This window comes from Lemur catta, chromosome 11 (assembly GCF_020740605.2).
Source record: "Lemur catta isolate mLemCat1 chromosome 11, mLemCat1.pri, whole genome shotgun sequence".
In the NCBI taxonomy this organism is placed as follows: Eukaryota; Metazoa; Chordata; class Mammalia; order Primates; family Lemuridae; genus Lemur; species Lemur catta.
Genome location: NC_059138.1, coordinates 52,238,005 through 52,259,617, shown reverse-complemented (window position 1 = coordinate 52,259,617; position 21,613 = coordinate 52,238,005).

Below are 21,613 nucleotides of genomic sequence, written 5' to 3'. Positions count from 1 at the left end.
TTAGTCACTGGGGTCTTTTATGCTGTGGGCAATTTCGCTCTGTGTTTCCTTACAGACATCTCTGCAGAGCATCCGGCTCTAAACCTGCTGTGAGGATCTGCAAGGCTAGCCCTTGCCCTTTACAAATCTCCTTTCTCTTTCTGTCTTTCAAAATGGACTTGCCAAGGATTAATAACAATATGCTGGAGAGCTTCTTATCTCTGCTTGGAATTACGCTTTAATAATAATATTCCCCTTAAACTTCAATCTAAAAACCAGAGGGGAATTAAAAATAATTCACAAAGAAAAAGCAAACCTCCACAATCAAAAGAGATAGGTTAGGGGAAGAAGAAATGACAAGAAGATACCAGGCTGAAAATGGTGGCATTTAATCAGGAATTAGGCAGAGAGTAGGGGAGGCAATCCCAGAATGACAAGAACCAATTTGAACCATCTGGTGGAACCTTTGTCAAGGTTTTCAAACACTCTGGTGCCCTTTAAAAACCATTTTCTCCTCTGCCCTTATGTTTTTGTCCAGGCTTAGAGGTGAAAATGAAATAATTGAAAGTGAAATGCTGGCTATCTTGACTTTTTCTCAAAGGGAGTATGGCTACAAGTTTCACAGGCATCCTCTTGCTGAGTGAAAGCCCTTAAGAACAGGATAGGCTATATAATTTGCAGAGGCTAGTGCAAAATGAAAACATGAGGTCCTGTGTTCAAATTATTTAAGATGTCAAGGAGGTAGGAGAGCATGAAACCAAATGTGGGGCCCTTCTGAGGCTGGGGACCCTGTGTGACTGCACCGGTCACACACCCACGAAGCTGGCCCCACTTAGGAGGTGCTGAAGGTTCACAGTATTCTCATTTTCTGCTTAATAATATTTCTTCTTCCATTTTTCAAAGCATCAGAGATGTGGTGATTGTGTGTGTATGTGTGTGTGTGTGCATTATTTTTAAGCACTTAAGTTGATTTTCAAAATGTTTTTTTAAAAACTCAAAAATTTCTAAAATCTACTCTACCCTCTGCAAGTTCCATATTCATCATAAACTTTATCATGAAATCAAAATTTAGAACTTAATTTTTCACTATGTGTTTTTGTTTTTTTGAGCTCTTTGTTCCTCAAAGAGTTTATTACAAAATAAGACAGCATTATTAAATAATAATAGCTATGGATATAGCTATAGACACCATACAATAAATAACAAAACCATGTAATGAGGATATTCAGGCTACTCTATAAGCTCTATGACAAGAAGGCTCAACCTCCAGTTCTCATTCATGTTTCCCAACCAACCAGTGAACTCCCACATTTCTACTGACCCTGTCAACTGATAGCTCAGTGGCTTCATGCATTTTGAAGGGTGTGGCATAGGCCACAGCACAATTGGATGGCCCAACAATGGCCAGCAGGGGCAGTGGTTTTGAGTCCTTCTTCTACCGCCACACAAACTTTGAGAAATTAGCTCTATGAGCTCTGTTAATTTGAGTGCATTATGTTTATCATCGAGCACCATGCATGCTGCCTTTGAAAGAGAAGTACTTGTGGTGAGTCTGAAAAATAGGAAAAAGAAAGATGGGTTATTGCTGGACATCTTTTAGATTGAATCACATTTTCAAGTAAAAAAATCTTCATTGCACATTCATCTCCCTTGCTTCTAGACAAGGTCATGTCAAAAGCTGAAACTACAAAGTAGAGAGCTACCATTGCAACTGTTAATAATTATTCTTCATTAAAAAATTGAAATCTAGGACAAATGCTAGGACCAGTTGGGGTAGTGGGACAACAGTTGTAAACTAGGATTATCCTCCTTTTGGTCACCATGGTTATTGAAACATAGAGAAGCTTCACTTTCTTTGCCCCTTTGGGAATGGTGTTCATAATTTTTCTGCCTGTTATACAAGTGTACCTGAGTTTTCCAATGGGGCTGTTTAGTAGGTGTGAGTTCATTTTAGGCAATGGTAATACATGAGCCCAAGATACCTGTTTGATACCTGTGACTGACCATCAGTCTATTTCTTTTGCTATAGAAAGTAATTTAAAGACTTCTGGGGTTGACTAGGCTATCTTGGTATTTAGTTATTAATATAAGGATAGAGCTGAGCAGGCCAGGGGACTAAAGACCTGGCACATGGTATATACTCAATAAATACTTCAGTGAATGAAGCTATTGTTGGAGGTGTTACTGAGAGCCGCCAACTTCCTCTGGGTTGTTTTCCTTGTAACATCAGTTATCTCCGACCAGCTGTCATAGCTATGTGTTTACAACTCAATTGATACTTAAAGGAAATCTAAATAATCAAAAAGTAATGTCAGTAGTTTCTTGAAGGCCCTCGTGAAATGACCTTACATCATTCAAAACGTCAATAAACAACTTCCCCATTAGAATCACATCAGAATCACAACATCCTGCAAGAAGGTTTACAGCAAAAAAAAGAAAAACAGATTACTTATCTCAGAATCACTGAGCAAATTGCTGGGTGACAACCTGCCTATCACAGTCTCCTGTTCCTGGAATGTTGACTACAGATTTTGCTTTTGTTTGACATGTCAAGCAAGTATTAATAGATAAATGTTAATATTTGATATTATTTGATGTCCTAATCAGATGCTCATTCAATAGAAGTCACCACCGAATTCTGCAAAGATTTGCAGAAATTGAAATTCTAATTGCTAATGTCATTCCTAACTTGCTGCTTTGGTTCTAGGCTTTAAATTAATTCTTTTTAGGCTGTTAATTAAGTAGCTGATTGGGAGGGGGTGACAGGACAAGGGTTAACATTAGGATCACAGTGTCATTCTCTCATCACTCACCACAGCCTGCTTCAAATCTTTTCTATTTTTATGCTTTATTTTTTCAGCACTGAAGAGAGCTATTTTAGACATGAGGAGAATTTTCTAGTTAGTCCCTAAGAGGTAGGATGGTGTTATATGTTCTGGAATTTAGTTGTCTAAATTCTCTGACAGAATAAAATAACTTGTATTGCTATGAAAATAACAAAGGTGGAGGGAAAAAAAAATCACATTATCGTAGGCTTTATTTAAGAGTTCCATTTATATGAGCTGCCCTAAGAAAGGATTCTATGGCTAAGACCCTCACGTCACACTTTCCTCTTGGAGGTTTCCAACATATGTTAACATAGTAAACAGTCTGATTGGTCCTGTGATGAAGAAATTTAAATTTGTTTAATCTGGAGTTTTCTAAAACTATCCCAAAACCCACATTCTGTGGTACTTCACATAGAAACACCATACTGGTTGTAATATCATTTCTTTAAATCTGTTTTCTTGCATTAATAGGGCGAATGACTTACTCTGTACGGTCCAAGACATTGTTTCCTATTTATTTTATCTACATTAATCTAGATGTATTTTCTTTCAGGTATTTTCTGCCAACAGGCTATGATAACCCCTCCAAATGCTCTTAGTGCCACGTGATCTCATAAAATCAGTGATTTTCACTCTTCCCAGACTCATGAGCTTCTGTTATCCAGAATCATGTCTTACCTTCCCTTTGTTCTTGATTTTTGAAATGTTACTGTCTTCTATTCCACAGTAGAACCATTACAATTTAGCTGGCATTTGGCCATTTTTAAATATTTCTCATTCCCTTTTCCCTTACCCCAATTGTTACTTTGCCCTTAGATTTTATCAGTACAATGTCTGTTATTCCAATAAAATGAAAACATTCCAGACTATGGATATAATCTCTTCATAGACCAATATTGACTTGATTTACAATTTTGTCTTCTGGATAGGAGATTTATTACAAATTTTCTGCAGTAGAGCTCTCAATACCAACTGAAAGTGTATAATCCAGGCCAGCTGTCTCATTGGGCCATCTTTCTGCCTTGTTTTAGGGCTGAAAATATGGATTGATGCAATTTACTCAAGGAAATGCAGTGAGTGCCTTCAACATGCTAGGCATTGGGACAGGGTGACAAGGAGAACAATACAGGCAGGGTTCTGCTTTCACAAAACAAACATTCTACTAGGTGAGAGTGTTTTAGTGACTGCTGTTATAGTTTGTTATGCAATTGAAAAAGAAACAAAACCTTCTCTTGATCTAGTTTTGACAACTTGGCTAGAGGCCGATCAGTTCCCTGTTTTGAACAGCTGATTAAGTCTGCACCTCCCAGGACTTCCCTTATAGGGCTTTCACATTTTGGCCCTTCATACACCAGCCCTAACTGCCCCAGGGCCAGGTACCAGACAACCAAGAACAGCGCCTATGTGTGGGAGCCAGGGCAAGCATTCCCATTAGCCAATCCACAGGGAGCTCAGGAAACCTAGCTAACCCACCCTGATTGCCATACGTGAACTGCCTACTACAGCTCCAGCCTGCTGTTACCCTTCCTGGTGCCATCCCTGTGTGGCCCTGGGTGGCAGCTTTCTTTCCTTTGGAGCTGCAAGGAACAAAACGTTTTGTTGTTCATCTAGTCTAACATGTTTTATGTCCCACCAACAAAAGAACCTTAAATCTTATTAAACTTAGCTGCAAGGAAAATTTGGGTTATCTTCCTTATTGTTATGAAAATTGCAAAGGACTTAAAAACGAGGTACTAATTGGTGGTGAAAAGGAGGTGGGATCAGGATTTTAAGAGAAGGAAGAATTCTTTTTTAAAAAATTAACTTGAGAAACTTAATTTCCTCACCAAGAACTCTAGCAGGTTAATACTTTCCATACATTCATTTATTTATTGTGTGCTTTTTGAGTATTTGCTGTGGCCCTGTATTATAATGCTCTAGGAGGTATGCAAGAAATGAAAAATGTGCATCCTCTCGAGGAGCCTATAGATTAAGAAGACATGACATGCACTAAAAATGATTAGAAAGACAAAACTAAGTGTATAGTAATGTAACCAAACTATCCCTAAGTCTAAAAAATATAATAAAAATGCTAAAGAACTAGGGAAATCAATTTGCTCACAATTTTCAATAATAGTCAACTTAAAATCATTTTTTAGCTTTCCTGGTTATTTTGCTGGGGACATGTTTGTGTTACTGCTCTTTCCCTCAGTTCATTCTTTGCAGCTCTGAAAAGCTTTTCCTGAGGCACACAGGGCCTGGCTGTTTCCAGCCTTTCTATGAGAATCTCAGATGCTTTGGAGTCGTGGATTTTGAGCTGAAGCAGGTAACAAGGTTCTCTCAAGGGATGGATTTAGAGGAATGTGTTGGCAGTTCAGATCACATGAAGCTATTTATTTTAAAACTTGGGTATGTTTCAAAAAGGAAAATGGTTTCAGCCCAAATCCATTTGCAATACCAACTTTCCTGGTTGGGGAATTGAATGTTTAGCTAATTTATTTTTGATGGGCAGACTTCTGTGTGTTTTAAATGAGGGCTGACTGGCCTGGAAGTTGGGCTTCTCCAGAAGGCATTGGGTGTTGGTCCCTGGTTTCAAGGGAACTCACAGTTTTCCTGGAGGAGAAGCAGGAAGCTGTAGTTGACCAGGCCTCTGTCCTTTCTCTGCCCATCTGCTAGCCATACCTAAGCTGAAGCACTCTAGCTTGCCACTTTAAAACACATTTGAGCTCGCCACACCTAAGTAGACCCAGTCTCCAGTGACTTTCACTCATTCTTTTTACCAGTACTTTCTTATTAAATACCTTACCTCATGTAAGGGATCGTGGTGGCCTCTGAGAGGAATGCTAAACACACCGACAGGGAAAGGAGGCAAGGACTCTGTGCAAGGCAGAGTGTGGGCATTGCCATCAAAGAAACATAAAGTGCATGGAGTGAGGAAGGAGCCATTTCCAACTGGGTGGATCCGGGAAAGTAAAACTTGAGCTGGGACTTGGAGAACAGGTTTGATTTGGCAGCTAGAGAAGGGATCTGCAAACTACAGCCTGTGGGCCAACCGTCCACTCCACTTGTTTTGATAAATAAAGTTGCATTGGAACACAGCCATTCCCATTCATTGATGTATTGCCTATAACTGCTTTCAAACAACAACAGCAGAGTTGAGTAATTGTGACAGAGACTGTATGGCCCTCAACGCCTAAAAAATTTACTATTTGGCTTTTCAGAGAAAAAGCTTGTGACCTCTAGTCAGCTGCTTGAGGGACTTGATATATGGCTTTGATATTTAGACTTGATGGGAGCCAAAATATATGACTTCATTTAGCAGGATTCTGGAGACAAAGTGCTTCTGAGTCTTGGGAGTGTTCGAGTGATGTGATGGGACTGATTTCAGGACCATGAGTGTGGTAGACGGACTGTAGAAGGGAGATGCCACAGGCAGGAAGAAAAATTTAGAAGTTCATGCTGTCACCTAAGTGAAAAATAATGAATCTGGATTAGGAGCGTAGCTGTGATGAAAGAGAGAAGACACAAAAGACATTGTGAGTAAAGCACTAGAAAGGTGGACCAAAGGAAAGAGAGAATTGAGGATGGCTCTGGGGTCTTGCGCCCGGATGACTGAGGATGTCAATGATCCCTTCTTTGAAAATGCATCCATCTGAACAGGATGAATTGGTACTCCTCCCACCCTACCCCAATTAGGAGAAGGGATAAAGCTGGAGTGGCTCCATCCCTCCAGGGCAGCTAGCGTTGGGAGGAGTGGTGCTCAGAAGCTTTTGTTACAGACAGAGCAAGACCCAAAGCCTTGCCTATGGAAAAATATCTGTTACTAGATAGAAAATCAGGCTACATTGTCTCTGAGACAGAAATATTTCATGAGTTGAAGGGATGTCTTTATAATTTAGGTCACATTGGAGGATTGCCAGATAAAATACAAAATGTTCAGATCAATAAGGAATAATTTTTTTGTATAAGTATATCCCAAATATTGCATGGGAGACACTTACACTAAAAATTATTTGTAGTTCATCTGAAATTCAAATTTAACTGGAAATCAATTTCAGATCAACAATGAATAATTTTTTTAGCATAAATACATTTCATGCTTGGTAACTACTTATCCTAAAAAATTATCTGTTGTTTCTCTAAAATTCAAATTTAATTGGGTTTTTTTTCTCCCTCTAAATCTGACAACCCTACTGTACTTTGGTAAGCAGCCATAGCTTTCACTCTGGGGGAGGCTGAGCAAGAATTGGGCACCTGTGTTTGCTTTCCCACACAGGAGTAGAGTTTACTTCTCCAGCCCTTCTGGAGCCCACAGCTGAGTGGAGGATAGTTCGGTGAATATCAGGCCTGAGTATGAAAGACTTTTCCAGAGTGTGGACAGAGGATAGACCTAGGGGTGTGGAGGGGTGAGGTTTCCAGTGGTGGTGTTTTGATTATCTAGCTAAGGAACTAGACTGGAGTACAGAGGGTCTGGATTAGAGAGGAAGAGTGTGTCCAGGATGGAGGTAGATTCCTTAGAGGGGAGCCTCCTTTCAAAGACTTAATTCTGGGAAGAATTTTCTTGAAAAAGAACAAAGCAACAACTATATTAGATAAAGGCCCTAGCTTCTATCACACTGGCTCCAGTGCAAAGATCTGCTTACCTCATACCCTTGAATCTTTGATATGTTGGCCCAGTAAACAGAGGGATATTATTCACTCCAGTTATCTCATGGGGCTGTGTGGTAGTTAATTTGTTGTGCCAACTTGGGCTACACTATGGTACCCAGTTGTTTGGTCTAACACCAGTTCAGATATTGCTGTGAAGATATTTTCTTAGATGTGATTAAAATTTAAATTAGTAGACTTTGGATAAAGCAAATCACCCTCCATAGTATGAGTGGGTCTTATGCAGTCAGTTGAAGGCCTTAAGAGAAGAGACAGGATGCCAGAAGAGGAAGGAATTCTGCCTCTTGGCTTCCAGAGTTTTCCTGGCTGCTAGCCTGCCCTGCACATTTTGGACTTTCGAGCCCCCACAATCATATTAGCCAATTCCTTAAAATCTACCCCCATGTATCTGACCACCCCTATGCCCCACCTCTCTCTCCTGCTGTCAGTTTGGTTTCTCTGGAGAACACCGACTGATACAGGCTGCCATTCAGGTGATCCTGGAGTGGCAATGACTTCCATCCCACTTCCCCAAGTCTCATTGGGAGAAGTACCATGTGGAGCCATTGCTGGTTTCCAGCAGCACCAGATTCCTCTCCCTAACCCGAGGGCTGGGCGACAATAACGCTGAGCTCCTTGGTTGCCCACACAGGTCACCAAGATACAGTCCTTCAGTCAGGAGAAGCCAGGACCTGCCTGGCCTGTGTCATACACCCAAGAGCCATCGTAGAGGGGAAGGGGTCACTCCCCATAGCTGGATGGGTACGGCCTTGGCGTTGGAAATTTGGGGAGTGGGGCTGTGTTCTTTGACCTCAGACATGCCCTCAGCAGCTGAAATTCATGTTGTACAGAGTGCACTGTTAAAACAGCGTGTGTCTAAGAAGAACATTTCACTGTATTTCTTTTCCTCTTTATCCAGTCCCCTCACAGGAGAGATGATGCAAACAAAGACATACAGGTTTATATAAAAATTCTTTGGCAAATGGTGTATCTGTCTGCTCTCCCAGCTCCCTAGCAACAGCTATATCATCCTTTTATAAATCTTTTCATGAAAATTCTAGCTTTTCTGTGCAGGTCTCTGTCTCTGTTTTTTGTCTCTTGGTATCTTTCCCCTTCCTATCTGTGGCTCTTCATTGCTCTCCCCACTCCTCCCTCCCCTAACTCTCTGTCTCTCCCTGCATGTGTCTTTCTCTCTGGTGTGATTTCCCACATTAACCACCGTCCATTTCTTTGATTACTTCTTGGCAATGAGAGCTACAGCACCATTATGCAACAAGCAGTCCTGCTTCCCTGCTACCTTAAAATAATAATTTTTCATGATGACAAATGGATATAGTTAACAATGAAAGTAAAATGCTTAGCAGGCAGGGGTGCAACCGTGTCAGATTCCTGTGCCTGGCAAAAGCAGAGAGTGGCCTGAGAATCTCTAAAGAAGGGAATGTGGATGTGGGGACGGTTTGGTGATGTTAGCCGGGTGGGTGACTCCCGTGTTTCATTCTTCATTCAGCTTCTGTGAATCTCCAGACCAAATTCTCAGAGGCAAAACAACAGTCATTCTTCAGTTACTGAGTCCTTAAGAAACTTAAAATGGATTAGCAGATTTTAAAATGTGGTTTTACATTTGCTATTTTTCTCGGATAGAAAATTAAAACCAAAAATAAACAGAATTCATGAAGAAATATAATCCTTTTTGTGCCCCAGTGACTGAAGTTTCTACATTGTGTCAGAAAAGGCCCAATTAAAGTAGAAAGAAAGAAAGCATTTTTCTAGACTTTCCCTCCCAACCACTGAGAGGGAAAAATATTAATATCTAAGACATCTTCCACCCAAATGCTGTCTGCACGTGTGCCCTCCCCCTGGGTGCAGATGGCTACTCCGGGAGCAGCACATATGGGCTGTGTATGTCTGAAAGTCGGCGTGGTTGTGTGCAGGGAAAGAAGAAAACAAGAGAGTGAGGTGGAAACCACACAAGCCTAAATCAAAAGCAACTGTTCCACCATGAGGAAAGCAGACGGACCTTGTTTTGTGCACACTCCACTCTTTCTTTGCTGCCCAGACTGATCTTTGAAATAAAATAAAGAAGCGTGGCAAACTAACTGAAACATAGGTAGAAATAATATATTTGGGTTTCAGAAAGAAAAAAAAAATAACCTGGCATAGCTTAAAAGGCACTCATTTCACGAAAACACATGTGCAAAGAATTACAGTAATTGCAGCGCACACATCGCTAACAGACAGAGTGAACAATGAATATTAAAAACACATTCCTAGAGCTGGCCCCGTGGCTTGGCAGCAGCACACAGCATGAAGACCTGAGAGGGAGTCAAAGGAAGCTTCTCGGCTTCCAGAGCTGTCAGGGCTTGGCAGGAGCTGAGGTGAGACCCTTCTGTGTATGTGAAGAGTGGCGGGAGGAAGGCGGTGGTGTGACTGTGCCGTGGATGTCACTCTTGTCTCCCCAGCAGAGCCTTGGATGGCTGTAGGAGGGTTTCCTAGAGGAAGTCTGCCTCAGCCCTTTGGGGCTCCGGTTCAGAGCTGAATTGGAGCCAGGCTGAGGAGGAGGAGGGATGGGGATAGAAAAACAAGCGCCAGAGAACAAACAGACAAAAGGTAGAGCTGGGAACACCGGGCCAGTGTCCTGGATGAAAATCCCAAGTCCTGTCTGGAGGCTCGCCTACAGCATGATCTAGCATGAGGGACTTCTCTGCTGCAGAGACATAAACTGGCAAGATGTTTGTCCCCTATAGACTAAATACATTGATTTGCCTTTTTTCTTTCAATATTTGAAAGAAATATTGGGGGAAGGAATTCTCCTGGTAGTGTGCTCCAGAACCTTCAAAGGCACATTAACTAAACATTAAAGGTACATAATGACCTTTTCACAGTGAACCCCTTCCATTGTCAGCAAAGACAAAGGCCCTTCTCTTAAGTACAGCTCTGGTTTTGAATGTTCAGATTTTGCCTCTTGCCATTGGCAGGGAATTGACTCTTGAATCCTTGCGTCTTTGGCAATGAGAGAGGCCAGAGGGTGGGAAACTCTAACCAGAGAGTTTGGTTCACACGCTGGGAGTTGAGGTCTGAGGATTCTTAAGCTGTGGGCTGTGAACATCCAAGGAATTGGTAATGTTGAATTCAGAGAGCTCCATAAACTTGGGTGGGAAAAAACTTTCTTCGTTATTTTTGCTAATCTCTGAAATCTAGGATTCTTTTCATTACAAATGTAGGAAACAAACCATAGTCATGTTAGTACTATTTATGACTTTGTCACCAGTAAAAAAAACCACAGATATTTTCATGCCATTTCATTGTTATTTCAGATATCTCCAATTATTATTTATATTCATCACTACTTTGGAATTATGGTAATTATTAGACCTGTTACAAGATCTTGTTATTTTATGCATTGACGAAGAAACATGTATCACAATAAAACACTTTTGATAACTATATTTTAATATAATTGGCTTCCCTTGACATATTATGTACCGTATTTTATTCTTTTTAAAAAAGATTATTCTGAGAAGGGGTCCAAAGACCACATGGCTGCATTGCCAGAGGGTTCCACGGCACACACGACATTTGCCAGACCTCAAGGAGATTCCAGACTCTAAAGCAGTCGTGACTTGCTGGACCCGCCACACAGAGCACTCCACAGTGGGCCGGCCCCATGTGTGTCTCTGCACATGGATGAGAGAAGGGAAAGGCAAACATATGTCTCCAGACATAACACAACACATGTAACAAAGGAACTTCTTACTTGCCTACTCCTTAGATATGCTCAACAAATGTTAGCAATTGCCAAGATGGACATTTGTATTTTCTCTGCAATGATTTGCAGCAAAACTCCAAAATGATTTCACTAAATAGAAAATAAATCTCTCCAACAACTCCAGTCTCTCCAGATGCTTACCAAGAGTGTCGTCCATTGAATCACAATTGATAAGGTGCAGAAGGGCTGAGGACGGCTGTTTTGCCAGTTTCTGCACCAAGTAGAAGGACAGAGAATGGCGTGAAAGGGGTGATGAGAGAATCAGATAATACAAGACACTATGGGGTGACAGCTCTGAAGTCAAAGAGTCAGCTCAGAGAACTGACATCCACAAATGTCAGAGAAGAAGTTAGAAAGTTCCTGTGTTTCTAAGTGTCCTCAGAATAGAGGACAAGAGTAGCTCACATTTGGAAGTAATGATTCATTTACTTGATCGAAACCTGAAATCTTGTTGAACTCTTGTACCAAGGCAGAATGGAGCACTAGAAAGCCTGCAGAGAACAGGCCTACTCACAACGCTTCAAAATATAAACCGCAGCATCTGGTTTACAAGGGACAAAAATACTGTCCTGAAAGAAAATATGGAAAATATTAGCAATTTTTGTGGACAACTTTTTTTTTTAACTTGGAAAGAAATATTGAGTATTTTACTAGCGTTCTTAATTTAGTCATATAAGAAAGTCAGGAGAAATAGAAAAATGTTTGGAAAGATCTTGATCAATTACATACTAGACACTATATTAGTTTCAACATTTCTATGAGGTATTATTAACCCAAGTCTTTCAGATGGGGGCACTGAAGCTTCCAGAATGAAATAACTTGACTGAGGTCACAGAGCTAGCCAATGGAATTTAACTCAGGTTTCTCTGATCCCCAAAGCCACTATCCCATTATTTCAAGTGGTCCCAATTATAAAAAATCTCTGTGACTGAATCATTAAAATCTAAGAAGTCATTATAGGAGTTGAAGGATTAAATTTCAAGTTAGGAACATAAATGGCAATGTGGTAACAGGTTACATATTGTTAAAAGAAACTTTACGATATCAAATAAAATTGTTTCTTATATGCAGAAAGCCAAATGGGCTTGTCCACCTATTGTAACCATTAACTTAAATAACTGTAAAAGCAGGCTCCTAGAATTGAAGAGCTCCTGGATCATCTACTCATTTGCCAACACAGTAGTTCCTTGTACCAACTGTCAGAATGGAAACTGCCATCTCCACACCCTGTTTATAGGAAAGAGGAGAATCCACCTGGTGCAGGAGACTCTGACCAAATTCTGTTGAGTTCAAAGTATGTTTTTGCACCAATTTCCATCTCTTACATACTGTATCTTCAGGGCACCCAAGGTTAGAGTTAAGGCCAGGATAACAGCTATCAAAAAGTATGAAAAAAGTACCAGAAGAAAATCTCAAGAACATGCCAGGATATAAATCAGGGGAGTGCTGCTCTTCACCAGCCACATGCCTCCCCCATTCCAAGTAAAGCCATGATGAGAGAGTGAACATGTTATAGTCCTCCTTAAAATAATTTCTCTCCATCAAATCATGGCAAGATATTGTATTCTACAAGCTGCAGACATTAGACGCTACTTTGGGATGCTCTCCAAGGCCTTGTCTAGCCTTCGCTTTCTGTGATTCCAGGAGGTTAACAATTGGTAAGACAGAAAAGCCCCTGAGGGTCTCTTCATAATGTCTTGTAGACATTAGAACTTAAAGGGTCCTTGACTGAAGTTCTGCTATGGGAGACTACTCCTGAGCACTTCTAGGCTGCAAGTTACAGGACAAGTTATAGGATTTCAAAGACTAAGTAAATAATCCATGATCAGAAATTCAATTTGTTCATGAGGTGGAGAAAGGCATCCTGCCATTAAGCAGTCAGACGGAAAACATGCAAACCACAGTTTATGGAAGAGAAAAGAACATTAAAAACCTTTGCCCAGAAGCGCAGGCAAATGCCGGAAACATACTCAGCAGAGCCAACGTGTCCATTGTAAATGTGGAAGGCGGGAGCCTCAACACCAACTGAAATACCCACAACTGAAATTCCAAACTGAAATACCCACAAACATCTCTCTCAGGCCGATCTTCCCAATGAGGAGCACTAAGGAGTCTATGAGTTTTCCTCATGCAGAGCTGGGGTTGGAAAAGAAGATTTTGGTCAAGTAAAAGTGCTCTCTGGGTCAGGCACAGCCAATGATGAGCAAAATGATAAGCCAGTAATAATGCTAGTGATAAGCAAAGATGGCAAAAGGCACAATTCCACAGGGACATCTCTCTGTTAGGCCAAAAGATGAGCTCTCCTTTGGGACTAAAAGAAAAGCTTGCAATAAAGCACATGTAAATTATTGCTGCAGAAGATTTTGGAGAATCGCTGTGAATGGGCTGGAAAAATTATATTTGCATTTAAGAATCACTTCTCTGTCCAAAAATGGATTATTACCTAGCCTGAAATCTGGTGTGCCCTCTTTCCCACATCAAAGAAAGCGTGCTGTGGAAAATCAGACCCCATAATGCTTACATGCTTTTGGGATCTGTTGTAATATTAGGGTAGTGTAATTAGGGCCACTGCTAGTTCATTTGCTACTTTTGCACAAATTTGAAAAAGAGCTTCCCCCTTTCCAGGTGGATACAGCCCCACACAGAGCAAACAGATTGGTAACCAGAATAGGGGCTGGATTTCAGTCCCACTCTCACCCTTAGGTGGATGCCCTTGTGCAGGGACAATATGCTCTCAGTCACTAGAGGGTGGATCCTGCTAGGTCTTAGGTTCCATTATACGTCAGCGAGTGTAGCAGATGCTGTTGGTGCCTGGTCGTATCCCCTCAGCCATTCCAGAGGTTATTTGCAGCTTCAGGGTTTAACTATCTAAGTCAAGACTTCTTACCTCAAGCTCCTGCTTCTGCCTGCCTGAGGGCTTTTTCTGGCTTCAGAAGCATGCTGGACAAGACAGGGATTAATGCCCATGAACAGCCTTCAACCAAGGAGTGGTGGAGTGGAGTTGGTGGATAAATGCCCAGTCTCATTGCCCCTAGGTGAATCAATTCTGAGGTGTGTCTGTCTGCACAGTGTCCTATAGGGTCCTCACCAGGACTGAGCTCCGGTTGCATCTGCTTATTAACACACCCTCTGCTGATTTTCTTCCCTTCCTTGTTTCACTTTCTGTTATGAATTGAATGTTTGTTTCCCCCTAAATTCATATGTTGAAATCCTAACCCCCAATGTAGCGGTATTAGGAGGTGGGGCCTTTGGAAAGTAATTAGGTCATGAGGGGAGAGCCCACATCAATGGGATTAGTTCCCTTATAAAAGCCCCAGGGAGCTCTCTCACACTTTTCCCACCACATGAGGACATGACAAGAAGCCAGCAGTCTGCAACCTGGGAGGATGCCCTCATCAGAACCTGACCACGCTCACATCCTGATCTCTGACTTCCAGCCTTCAGAACTATGAGAAATAAATTCCTGTGGTTTATATGCCACCCAGTCTATGGTATTTTGTTATAGCAGCATGAACTAACCAAGACTTCCCCACTTCCTCTTCATGCCTCCTGGGACCAGCTTCCAAGTCCTTGCATCCAAATACTTGTCTGAGAGTCTGCTTTGGGGAGAACCCAAACTAAGACACTGGGCTTCTTCATTGTATTTCCAACTCTTGGCTTAATGTACCCTCCAACATCTAGAGCATTAAATCCAATTTTCAGCATTTGAAATTCTCCTTGAATGGAAGTACTATTTCACAGGTCAGATAACATTAAGAAAGAAAGAAAGAAAGAAATCAAACCATAAGGAGAGAAGACGCAAAGTGGTTACCCAGAGAACTTACAATGAGAAAATAAGATTTCCACAACCATCTTAAAGAAAATGTTCTTGAAAGAAAAGCAAACAATATGTCCCAGCAGTCAGCAGGGTAGTGGGAGAGGGAAGAAAACTGAATGGTTGTGCTTATTAATATCTATGCAATGGAGCATGGCCTTCAGGCTTAGTGTGACTATCTTGGTTGTGAGGTTAGGACTGAATGAGTGAAGGGCAAGAGCTCAATGCTTTGAGCCCCACTGCAGAAGCTTGCTGGAGGATGGCCAAAAAGAGAAATAAATGGGTGTGAGGAGAGGTGCAGTGTGAAGCACGTACTCTTCATCCATCTGCCAAGTTTTAAAGGTAGCCCCCAAATCTAGGAGCTCAATTCAAGCATTATAGAGCCCTGTATTGATAGATGCTGAGCACAGTGCTAGACATTGCATCATGGGGGACCAAGAGAGGACTGGACACTAATCCTATCCTTAAGAAACTTGCAATCTAGTAGAAGATCTAAGACATGCCAAGACATTTGGCACAGGCCAAAAAAAAACCTTCCCACAAAAATAACTACTGACTAGACCCTGAGCATCTTAGTGGCGGGACTGTTTTCTATATCTTTACATGGCTGGCAAGTGCCTTGAATAGAGCAGGTGCTTATAGATGAGTGGGATTTGAGTAACCTAAGGAAGAATCTCATTATGTAACATAAGGTTCATGGAAAAGCAAAGAAGGTAGAAATCCATTATGGCTGGGGAAATAAGGGAAGGCTTCATAGAAGAGGTGGTTTTGGAGCTGATTGACAGCTATGAAGTAAAATATACCGAAGTAAAATGAGCTCTGTGGAATTTCCCTTTGGTTGTCAGAAGAGATCTGGGCTCAGGTTTGGACGTGTGTCCTTTCTTCCACTATTCCTTGGTATCTCATGGATATACAGTCAACTCACTTTTATATTTTTTAAATGGTTTACTCTTAAAACATTCTAAATCTGGCCGGGCGCGGTGGCTCACGCCTATAATCCTAGCACTCTGGGAGGCCGAGGCGGGCAGATCGTTTGAGCTCAGGAGTTCGAGACCAGCCTGAGCAAGAGCGAGACCCCATCTCTACTAAAAACAGAAAGAAATGATCTGGACAGCTAAAATTCTATATATAGAAAAAAATTAGCCGGGCATGGTGGCACATGCCTGTAGTCCCAGCTACTCGGGAGGCTGAGGCAGAAGGATTGCTTAAGCCCAGGAGTTTGAGGTTGCTGTGAGCTTGATGCCACGGCACTCTAGCCCGGGCAACAGAGCGAGACTCTGTCTCAAAAAAAAAAAAAAAAAAAAAAAAAAAAATCCTAAATCAAAGGCTTTCCTTCTCTTGACATCAATGAAAGGGTTTTATTTTACTGCTTTTACTAAAGCTGAGGGACCATTGTTAGTTTATTCTTCATTGTTGCTCAGAGATACACAAACACAAGGATCCATTTGAAGATGGGAAACAAAAAGATGGCAAAGTGCACCCTATTTAGGAAAGCCATGCCTCGTAAGGAGAAAACAAAAGGCTGGCAAGTAGATTTGTGTTTTAACTTGTGATCTTTCTTGCTCCCAGCTTGTAGCCACCTAATTCTCCTTCACAACCATCTTGCTTCTCCTCTGCCAGGAGTCACACTTAGGCACTCAGTGGGTGTTCCACACACGGCAGCAAACAGCATGAGTTTATGTGGTGGACCTTTGCTTAGGGAAACCCTCTAACAGGCACAGTTCCCCCCACTGGTCCAGCAGGGTTGGCATCTGCCAGGTGGATAGACTACTATTTCATTAATTTGTGAATAATACGAAATCGCCATTTTTACGGGTCAACAAGCGGTTGACTGGCAGCCATTTTACATGATCCAAATCAACAGGACAACTAGCCCATCACCTAGGAAAATAATAATAAAAAAACAAGTGAATCTTGAAGGTTTTCTTTTCTTTGATGATTTCTATGTTGGCATTGAAATCTGTCCACAGAGCAGATGTGCTGCATGAAAATTCTCACCAGGTCTAATGAGGTCACTGCAGGAAGAGTCGATCTGAACCTCAGTCCATGAACAGAGAGGGATAAGAAACATCACAGACCAAGCCTAGTCTTAGATCCATCTCACGGTCATGCCTCTCTGCACCTTTCCTTGTGGTGCTGCCCAAAATCTGATCCAAATTGCTGCCCCTCTGGCATCAGCCAACTTCTCTGTCCCTGCTCTCTTACCTCTAGACATAGAGAAATCCGTTTTATTTTGGTTTCTTCCCAGGCTTCTCCAAAGCTACTCTGCTTCTACCTACAAACTTCCTTCTCTTCCTCTCCGATGAATTTACCATAAAGATTTAGCCTTTTGGAAAGCAAAAGCCAGAAAGCCTTGGAGACTTTCTACTTTCTGGTTATATTTTCCAATGAACTTCCCCTGGGATAAAATAAAGCAGAGCCTGATTAAATAAGGCAAGAGTAATGGGAAGAAAAAGTGGAGGAAAAGTAACATCACAAAATATTAGCCACAAGGAGAATATATGGTAGAATGGTAGGGGTTAGAAAAGTACAAGGCTGTCATCACCTTACTAATTTTGCCTAGGTCAGCCTTTAAGTCTCCAGATGTCTTTAGAGCCCTTAAGACCCAAAGAAGAGAACCCTGGAATCATCTGCCTCCAGCCTCTCTTCCTCAGGGGAAGTGAATTAGCACAGCCCACACCCCAGGAAGGACACAAGGCTGACGTGGATTTGTGAGATGGATTTGGGTTGGTTCCTACCTTGTTTGAACTGGTTCATTATAAATAATCCTAATAAAAGTGCAGGAATCATCTCCAGACATTCAGGATCAGAGCAGGGCAGGGTAAAGGAACTTCCTTTCCGAGCCCTAAGGTTACGGCTCCCTCTTTGCCTTTCTTTTTTTCTCTTAAAGCCATTGAAAATTTTTCTTTCACCACTGCTTCAGGCTTTTTGCCACCTGTTCACATGTGGGTGGTACTGGTTTATGTTCAAATTTTATTTTTGTACTTGACTTTCTGTTTGCCTAGTTACCCAGGTGATTGATTCGGCTATTTTCAAAGCCATTTTCAGAAGTCTTACCTTTTCTATGCACCACTGACAGCAAATATTTCAGGCCTGAGTCAGGGAGCCACGGAGGTTGCCACGGTGCTGACTTGTCTTCCTTGCTGTTCTCTCCCGCCTGAGATGCTGCCAAAGACGCCTCTCACAGGGTGAGCTGGAGAAAGTATTGTGATTTAAAAGCATATATTCCATTTAGATGTTCAAGTTTCAGCTAGGCCTTCTTTTTTCTTTTTTTTTGAAACAGAGTCTCACTCTGTTGCCTGGGCTAGAGTGCCGTGGCATCAGCCTAGCTCACAGCAACCTCAAACTCCTGGGCTCAAGCAATCCTACTGCCTCAGCCTCCTGAGTAGCTGGGACTACAGGCATGCGCCACCATGCCTGGCTAATTTTTTCTATTTTTAGTTGTTTGGATATAATTTCTTTCTTTCTTTCTTTTTTTTTTTTTAGTAGAGACGGGGGTCTCGCTCTTGCTCAGGCTGGACTCGAACTCCTGAGCTCAAACGATCTGCCCGCCTCGGCCTCCCAGAGTGCTAGGATTATAGGCGTGAGCCACCGTGCCCGGCCCAGCTAGGCCTTCTGACAGTAGGTGTGGAGGTGCACTTGGGATGGTCTAGAGAAGACAGTGAACAGCAAAACTGAAAGCCTGGCTGACCTATCCTGCCCCCAGAGTTTTCTGTTAAACGATGCTGTTTTCTGACCACTTTGAACAATAGACACATGGGCCACCGAAGAGGAATATACACCGATGAGAAAATCTTTGTACCAGAAAAGAAGTGAGACATAATAATAAAAATGAACCAAAGTATTCCTGCAGAGTTAGGAAGTAATAGAATGTTTATTGACAAATCTTCCTTTGGAGATGAGAGTAGTCTGAATGCCAAGGGGGAAAAAAAACAAACCTGCTGCTTATTGAGTTAGGACGTGTCCTTTCATTAGTTGCTGAGCGTGTGAGAGGAGGTGAGGAGATTCCTGGCTTGTTGCGAGGAAAAAGCTTCAGGGGGAAAGACAGGCAGCAGGCCTAGGCTTGTTGGTGGGGGAGAGATGTGAGCAGACGAAACCTGAAACAACAGTCGTAATGATGAAATGCTTCTAAGTGGCCTCAGAAGGACTTGGAATGGGCGCCCATATATACTATCTGGCCATTCAATCTGTGTGTGTGTGTGAAAGAAGAATCCAGCAGGAATTTTCTTCTCCTACTCTGGGCAAAAGGAGGTAGGGGTCCAAAGACAGCAGTGAATGGCACCTTCTCCTCATGGCTATTGCACTGAAAGGTGTTGAAAACTGGAGGAAAATATTTCATTGTCATCTATTCAGTTCCATAATTATACAATTGTCAACCACGGGGTCATAGACTTAGCAACCTTTTCCACTTACAGAAAAAAAATGACTTTGAGGGTATTTATCCTTGTTTTGCTCCCAAGAGCTTTTAAGGAAAGACTTTTTCATGGCCTTAGGAATTCTAGGACCAGTTTCAAATCTTGAGCTCACTTGCTATCCTCAGGTGCCAGGACAAGCCTCGCTGATCATTCTCACAGGTGTCTCAGGTAGGACGAACTTTTCAGCTCTGCTTCACCAGCAGGTGAACTGAGTCAGAAGGGCTGGAGGGGCTTGTCTCTGGGCCTGGGAAGAAGGCGTGAGGAGGCTGGAGACCCACCACCCAGAGCAGGACACAGATCTCTGCTTCAGTCCTCATTCCTCTCCTCTCACCTTGACGTACCATTAGAGTTTGGGCAAAGGCTTTCCTGGGGAAGGTCAGCCTCAGATACTGACAAGACACCAAGGGAATAAAGTTGCTTACTAGGGAAACAGCGTGACACTATGAAGAAAGGAAATGAAGAACTGTAAAAGGAACATTTTTATAAGTGATACAAAAGTGATACCTTTTTTTGGTTCATTTCCTTTTGTGCAAAAATGACAACTAGGGGTGTAAATGAAAGTTTGGGTGGGATTAGAAGTGCAGCCACAGGCAGGTCAGCCTACCCCTTTCGTCCATGGCTAGTTTCCCTCTTGCACCCATCAGCTCCCAGCCCGGGTATTCTTGGTAGCAGCATTGCAGAGTGAGAAGAACCGGGATTTTGTAAGCTATGCATAGAACCACAATATGTGCTTCATCACTAAGTGATTTGGTGGCCTTGGATGAATTGCTTAACTTTACCTGAACCTCAGTGGTCTTTCCAGGGAAATAGGAATGCTCATACTTTCCCAATACCAAGGGTTGTTGTATGGATTAACAAGCGATCACAAAGGGAAGAACTCTGGCAGCTAAAGAGTGCTGTACACCAGCAATCCCCAACCTTTTTGGCACCAGCAACCGGTTTCATGGAATATAATTTTTCCGAGGACGGGGGTGGGCTGTGTGGGGGGAGTGGAGCTCAGGCAGTGATGCGACCAATAGGGAGAAGCTGTAAATACGGATGATGAAGTTTCGCTCACCCGCCACTGCCCTCCCGCTGTGCAGCCCCTGGTTCCTAAGTTTCATGGAACTATTTTTCCATGGATGGTGCGGAGAGGGGGGTAGGGCTCTGTGGCCTGGTCCCTAATAGGCCATGAACCAGTACCGGTCTGCTGCCTGGGGTTTGGGGACCCCAGCTGTATACAATTGTGGGTTCTATAAAAATCAAGCTGTCCGGTTGGTGTTCTGTAGAACATTGTTTTCTTGCATAGAGGATCCAATTAACTGTAAAATGTAGAGAGGTAAGTGATGACCCTTTAAAAAACTGTTGAGGGTGTGTGCCTTTCTACTTTTTGAGGGGTGTTCTCATGAGTGTTAGATTGCTTTTAGCTTTCTTGAGGAGGTACCACCTCTCCTACACCCTGTCATGTTTCTTTATAAGAGAGTTCCCAGACCCTCTTTATTTATCACATGGTACCCATTTCCCATGAACAAGAGTGAGGGTTTTACTTTGCAGCTCCTCTTAATGTTCCCAGCAACTGAGATTTTATAATTACTTTCATCAAAATACATTGGTAGGGCCATGCAGGAGAAAGTACTTGTTTTCTGTCAAGAGCTGGCAAAATTTCACAAATGCTAAGCCCTGTATTTGGATTTCAGTCTCTGTAGTTCAAGTTTATTAAAGCAAAGAGGCAGAAGGGAAAAACCACATCACCCTGAGCCACATTACACTAAACTAATCTAAAGGTTCTACCTGCCCCACCACTGAAGACTTGCATTCCTTTGCCCTTGTGCCAAATTTAGGGCAGGGTTTTGGGGAGGAAGTGGATGCCAGGGAAACAAACATTTTATTTTATATTCACACAAATCTCCTCTCCAATTTTTATTATAGACCTGCAAGCTCCCTAGGCAAGAGGAAATTTTGAATGAACTCAGCTTTTAGTGACCAGGAGTGGAGACATAAAAAGAGCTTTTCAGCCTCTCTGGTTACAGAGATAAGTACAAAGGGTGACTGGCATTAAGTCTGTAGTAATAGCTGCTATAAGTACTGACCATGATTTAAATCTCTTGATAACTGATTCTGGGGAGGCTGGAATATTTATCAAGCCATTAGGGAAAGGCTGTTTCTTGCTGATAAGATGCCTACAACTGATGAGATCCACCTGAAG